Raw genomic sequence first — 7,634 nt, 5'->3', positions numbered from 1 at the left:
TAATGATCTTACCTACTAAGTGCTAGAGGTTAGGACCAATATGTGGAACTTCAAGTTGAGTAAAGAGAAGAGTTTTGAGTTTCTAATGGTGAGAGTACCTTTTCTAGTTTTCTAAGACTAATCAATAGGAAAGTCTTATGGCTAGACCTAGGCTACTAAAGAAATTTCTAGACCTCAACCAAAAGTGAGGTCAACAGCACAGAAAATGAAATGCCACCAACGAGACTAGTGTGACAGGAATCACATAGTACTCGAGGAGAACCAATCATTACCTGACATTTTATTTATTTGTTTATTGTACAAATAGAGGGAGCATTGCACCACACCCTCAGATACAACTAAGAGAGAAAAAAAACTTAAATATACGGTTGATTGCGAACAACCCCCGTTGACGCAGCTGCTCGTACATAAAATTGCCACCCAGCTTAAACATGTCATTTTGCCTATCCCTCAGCTGGGTGGCAAAACCCTCTCTAACGAACAACTACTCCTACACAATCAAGCCATCTCACAGTGACCCGCCAACATCTTCCCTTTAAAAAATAAGTTCCTCATGAAGTGCAGTGAATTCTCTCTCAACTCGATTGACTCACTCCAAAACCTCAACAATTCCATCATTGCTATCCTCCTAAGGTTGTACTATGAGACAGAGAAAGCGCTCCTCCATTTCAGATAGGTAGCGCACTAGAAAGTTGGCATACACTCAACGCCCTCCAGGTGTCGCCTCCTCTGCTGCCGCGCCAGGAGGAACTTAGCTGCTCACACCTCTGCCTCTGCCCTAAGGTAGATTCTCCTTTACCCCATGGGCCACAGTATCCGACTCCATAGTGTCCTGCTCTATGGTCGCTCGTTCCAACGCAACATGCTCCTCAGTATTCTCTCCCCTCTCCCTGGCCCGATTCACAAAGACCACATCGCCCTCAACGTTAGTGTTAAGTTTATGATGAAGTAGAAGCGATTGTCAGAGCTCCTGCAACTGCAAAAGGAATACTAAAAGTATGATTCAATCTACATACCCAAAACTCGACACCATGCAGAAGTGTTTTAAGAGACGAAGCCTCACCGGTCTCATCCAGTCCTCCAACCATGGAGGAAAAGCAACCCCTTTTGCGATTGAGGCTGAGTCCTAGCTTCAGTCGACGCCTTCCTGATCCCCTAAGGATTCATAGTCCCTGCAACAGTTTGAACAGACATTTCTCCCCTTTGGGCATGAGTGAGTTCCTCTAATGGGTGTACCGAAAGACGATCGTCGATATACTTTACAACCTTCTCTGCAGCTCACCACGGTCATGGACCTACAAAAAAATCTGAAGACCCGATTCAAATTTCATTCTCCCTTGCTCGCGACCCTGCATAATTCTCTTCTTGCTCAACTCTCCCGCGGAAGCCTCGCATACTGGTTTCCTCTTTGCATCGGATTAGCTAGTCTTTCGCCTGCATATAATCTTGTAATTACCAATCAAATCAGTCCATCGAGTCAAGACTCACTTAACGGTCGACAAACCCTTACCAATCTAATCAATCACCTGATCTTTTTATATGTTAATAACTCTGTAATTACAAAAGAAAACTTCTCTTAAAAGTAAATAATGAGGGAATCAATATATACTTCTGTAATACTTGGACCTATGCCGATAAATAAGGGGATCCATATCATGAATAAAAACTACACTCTCTTGCTCTCTCTCTCTCTAATCACTTCCTATCAAAATGTTATATTCATTGAGTGTATTTTCCGAATATTTTTGGATTCAATAAACTTTAAACGTTAATTTACATACATGACATTTTATATGTGCATGAAAATATACGGGGACTTCAATTTTAAAAAAAATATTGATATTTTTGATAGAATATAAAATATTTGTATGGTTTAAATATAAAAAGTCAAAGTTTAAGGGTTAGATATGTAATATAGTATGCCATGTGCACTATTAATCTTAACGAGCCCTTCAACGGCCTCTTATAAATAGCGTTAGGTGATGGCTAGGCTTATCTTTACACTGCTAATTGAATATTGCAAAGTACAGGAATATATTCGGCGGGTAAATTTGTCAATTTGATTTTTGTACTAACTCAAGCTCATTTACACTAAAAAATACATTTTTTTTATTATAGGTGCATTTACAAATATGCCAACCAATTCCTATTTATTTACATATCTAACACCACAACGTTGCCATCTAAATATGTCATATTGCATAAAAAATAGCGTCATTTTAACTTTTAGAAAGGGATTCATGTATAGATAAAATTACATGTTTGTAAAACTTAAAGTTTAGGTGTTAGATATGTAAATACGTAGTAATTGAATTGTATATATGTAAATCATCTTTTATTATAACTAGTTCTGTCAAAACGGTTCGTCATTCATGAACAGCTCGTGTTCGGTTCGTTCGCTAAGTTAACGAGCCGAACAAGAACAACACGAACAAATATTTGTCCATTCGTTTTTCGGCTCATTTTGGCTCGAAATACTGCTAATCAATTATATATCTATATATTTTTTATGAGTAGTATTTTTAAAAAAATTAATTGACTACAAGGCTACAAAGATTTATAATCAATTAAAAGTATTAATGAAGAAAATAGAATAAAAATTATTAAATTAGATTCAAATGATATTTTAAATCTTGCTCCAATCCTTAACATCTAATGCCTACGTGATTAGGGTTGTCAAAAAAGCTCTTTGTTCATGAACGGCTCGTGTTCGGCTCGCTAAGCAAACGAGCCGAACACCAACACACTTTTTGAGCTTGAAATATAAACGAGCCGAACACGAGCTGAGTCCCCTAATTATAACGAATTTTGTGCGGGTAATCAGTTATGATCACAAAATATTTATAAGAGCTATTTTATTTTAAAAATATAAATATAAAATACACTGAAGATATAACAAAATTTAAAATTTTAATTAAGAATTTATTAAAAATATTTAAAATGTTTTCTTTTCTTTTTCTCAATAATTACTTTTTTTTCTTTTCTAGTTCATCAATTTTTATTAATTTATCATAATAATTATTTAAATGAAATTTATTCTATTTCCATAATAAATTTGTAATATTAAATTCGAAGTAAACCTCAAGTCATTAGCCAAATTCAACTTCACTAATTTGAGCTTCTAAGGGGCTTTTACATACATACCACACAATTCTTATGCATTTACACATCTAACACTCAAATTTTAATATTTACGTTCATAGCACTCAAAAATTTAGTATAAATTCAAAGATATTCTTGTCAGCCACTTCTATAAAGTTAATTGCATATTTCTATGCACACATTTGTTACATCTATGTCCTATAAACATAAACCTGAAATTTTAGGTGCTAGAAATGTAAATATTAAAGAATTGTATGGCATGTATGAAAATTTCCCTTCAAATTTTTGTAAAAGAAGTATCTAAATTTTACATGGGCATGCAGCTTTGCTTAATGACAATGAGCAAATATAGTTAGTATTTGTATCTACTATCATGCGTACACAAATAAAAGTATACATGAATTTTTAATAGATTTTACTAAATGAATCGAACACACCTGCCGAAGTGGTTGGTTCAAGTCCCCTTGCTAGAGTGGTTGAATCAAGCTCACATGTCGAAGTGATGAATCAAGCTCGTATGTCGATACAATCATTCTCATCTTCCTAAAAAACGAACCCGACTCACCTATGTAAGGACAACTATCAGAAGAAATTATCATGACAAAAAAGAAGTCATCATGACTAATAAGTATATTCGTCAATCTCTTATAGATGATGTCGCCCGATATTTGAGACTTTATACTTTCACCTAAGTACTTGCAATGGCCACCTTACCGATAATACCTGACATCAGTCGGCAATATCTAACATCTACATCTCAATCTTTATCAAGGCAATGGAGAAATGCGACATATAGTGCAAACTTTGATTATTTTGTTGATTTTCTCCTTTACTTATAAAAGTGGAGGGAAAATGATAAGAGTGGGGCTTCCTTTCTTGTTGTATACTCATTTTTTCTCTTCCCCCCCTCTTAATATTGCTTTCCACCTCCATTTCCCTTTTTCTCTCTCTAAAATATTGGGACCCGGGGATCTCTCAGGATCTGTCTCTCTCTAACTTACAAGATTTTAAAATTTAATATATCCCTCGAAAAACTCTCATCCATCTCTCTACCACGTTCTCTACGATACAAAGATTGTTATTGGATTACATGCACCTATAAGTGATACGATACCCTACATTTCAAAATAATTTAACATTCTAAAAGTTGTAGTGAGCATATAATTCATACAAAAACGTTGTGAATAAGTTTCTTCTCATCTAGAGAACGCCCTCGAAGAACAACAGACTATATGAGAGAAATATTTTGAATGTTTTATCATACCATAATGTATACCAGATAGTCCAAATCAGTGACCCGCAACCAATATCTCTAAGGAAAGGAGCCAAGCGGCAGATGGGAGCCGCACTGAAGCAAGAATTGGCAGGACAATAGACAGTGAGATAAGAACAGCCAAAGCGAGAGCTTCACACTTAGAATTTGTCAAGAGTCAAAGTATGAAGAGCTCTCGACCTAATCTTCAAACAAGAAAGATTGTGCATGGTTGATTTTAATTGTTTAGATGAAGATGGACTATTACAACTCAACTGGAGAAGAAAGAAGAAGGAGACAAAGGTTTTCTCCTTAACGCGTCATCGACAAGTTTCCAATATCCAACACGAATTTTGAGGCATTAAATATATGTCAAAATAATTTTTTGAGCAAGAAACGTTCAAACTTTGATTAGAGTACTTCAAAGCTCTGATTTCAACAAACTTCAATCGAATTGATCGGCTCGACAAGATAAACCCAACGATACAAAAAGTGATCCAATGCGAGTCAAGTCAGATCAAGTCATTAAACCACTTTTGTAAGCTTTTCGGACATATTTGGAAGATCAAAAGGATATCGAATCTGATGAGATAAATCTGACGAGAGTCTCGATAAGACAAATCTGACGAGCTTAAGATCGCTCAATTCCAACATCGTTAAGGCTCTCAAATGTCCATCAAACAACATATGATCGTGGAAAGTATTTGGTTCGCCCGATCAGAGTGATTCATATTCCTTCATTAATTACAACCGATAGCCTATAAATAGAGCCCAACTCCTCACATGAGAGGATGAGAGCTTGAAGCCTGAAGGGAAAGCTTGCAGCTTAGAGAAGGATCTGAAGTTCACATCACTCTTGCAGCAATCAACTGTCTCTAACGACTGTCGATCACCACTCGTCACACGTTGTCAATCACCATCAAACACTGTCTACTCCTTGCGACAAAGTATTGTGCGAAGCAACAACTAATGTCACAGAGTCACGAAGCAACCTGCAAGATGGTGCAACAATGCACCCCGAATATGGTGTAAAAATGCACCCCAAAGACAGTGCAACAATGCACCTCGAAGTCGGTTTAACAATGCATCTCACATATGCTCGTGCGGCTCCAAATTCTGGCACTTGCGGCCTTTGAACGTCATTACAACTCACCATTACGGTTTGCATGACCAACTACCGCTTAAGTGGTACACAGCTAGCGCAGCTTCGGACTCTGTCCGTTGCGGCCTAACGATGTTATTACAACTCACCACTATGATCTACAATGATACACAGCTAGTGCAGCTCCTGAATACAACCCTTGTGGGCAACAGATATTGTCAAAACTCACCACTATGACCTATATGACCTACGTGGTTCACAACTTCCCGCTACAGCCTCTATCTCACATATGCTCGTGCAGCTCCAAATTCTGGCACTTGTAGCCTTTAAACGTCATTACAAATCACCACTACGATTTGCATGACCAACTACCGCTTAAGTGGTACACAAGTAGCGCAGCTTTGGACTCTGTCCGTCGCCGCCTACCGATATTATTACAACTCACCACTATGATCTACAATGATACACAACTAGTGCAGCTCCTGACTACAGCCCTTGTGGGCAACAAATGTTGTCTGGACTCACCACTATGACTTATATGACCTACGTGGTCCACAACTCCCGCAACTCCCTGCTACAACCTCTATGGCCAATCGATGCTCTTGAAGCAAGGTATCAACTATGACTTTTACAACAAGCAGACGCTAGAACTACAGTCCACAACACAGACGGAAAATTGCTACCTCTATGAAAATCGACTGTGGCTCTTACAAACCTCTGTCGCTAAGAACTACAACCAGTTTACGAAGATATAAATTTTTAATTTAGGAGAAGAGTGGACATGTATACTCATTATTCATAGTAGATTATTTCAATCGAGCTAGACCCCATGGTTTTTTCTCCTCTTTTGAGGGTTTTTATTGTTATCAAGATATATTCTCATCTTTAATTACCTGAGTGTGTGTTGTTTTTTTTTTGCATTACTAAGACCTTAATCAATCACTATACAGCTATGAATCTTTTAGTGCACATCACTCCTAATTACTAGAAAAATGTAAGGAAAGTAAGGAACAAATAAAAACTAGCACAAACCATTTTTGGAGAGAGATTTCAGAAGTCGAGACACCAATGAAGTTTAAGATTCCATCTTTGGAATTTATAACAAATAATATGAATTAATGCCTCTAACTATGAATGTTACATTTATCCTAAAATAAAAATCAATTACTTATCTTGAGGTGCGCGACGACACTCCAAATGTTTTAGTAGATCAATCGATGTCGACTAGTAGATCCTACATATAACGAACTCCTAATAGTTAATTATGTAGATAAATATGAGCTTACGGTACCAAGCGATCACGTAGGAAGAAAGAGGAGAGGGTGCATCGATCCTCATCTTTCGAGTGGGTATGGGAGAACAAGTATAAAGAGGGGTTAAATAAAAGGGGTTTCAGTAGGCTCTACACACCACGATCTAGTTGTCGCCATCTTTGCTAGCTCTAATGGATACTACGTCGCAAGGGTTCTGTCACTAAGTCGATGATTTTGGGTGAAAGCGCCGCGAGAGAGAGGATGAGAGGATAAACACAAGAGGGGATTCAGTTAATATATTAGGAGGTGATGAAGAGGAGTGTGATGCCCTGGCTTTAGCATCGATCATCTTTAAATAGTCGAGAAAGGCGGTCAATCAATCAAATTAAGAAGGGGACTTGGGAGAGCAGGGAGAAGAAAAAAGTAAGAATCATGATCTGAGAAGTCCGTAAGGAAGCAAGCGAAGAAAGCAACAAAAATTCAATGCTCATATAAATTAATTTTTTTATATTTATACCACTTAAAATTTTTATCTCACAAAGAACATACTATCATTTCAAAATTTTAAAAGTGACACATTTTCATTATATAGTTAAGGTGATATGCTTGTTAAATTTAAAATTTAGATATTAGATATGTAAATACATAGGAATTGAATCGTATATACATGTAAATTTTTTTTTTATAATTAAAGGAAAAAAAAAAGGGGCATTTATTATTTACTTGGGTCGTCGGCCTAAGCTAAATACGTTCATGAGTTTAAAATTTCCACTCTAACGGTCCGACGGATTCGCTATACGGACGGCTACACGCTGGCCACGGCCGCAGGCTTTTCGCGTTTCTTCTCCGCGACTTCCACATAGGTTATCCCGCGCCGAAAGCAGCCGAATGTCCGGAAGGAGGAGGAAGAAGACGATCTCCTTGA

Source organism: Phalaenopsis equestris, unplaced genomic scaffold (genome assembly GCF_001263595.1).
Source record: "Phalaenopsis equestris unplaced genomic scaffold, ASM126359v1 Scaffold000002, whole genome shotgun sequence".
Taxonomy (NCBI): Eukaryota; Viridiplantae; Streptophyta; class Magnoliopsida; order Asparagales; family Orchidaceae; genus Phalaenopsis; species Phalaenopsis equestris.
Note: the sequence above shows the minus strand (reverse complement) of the source record.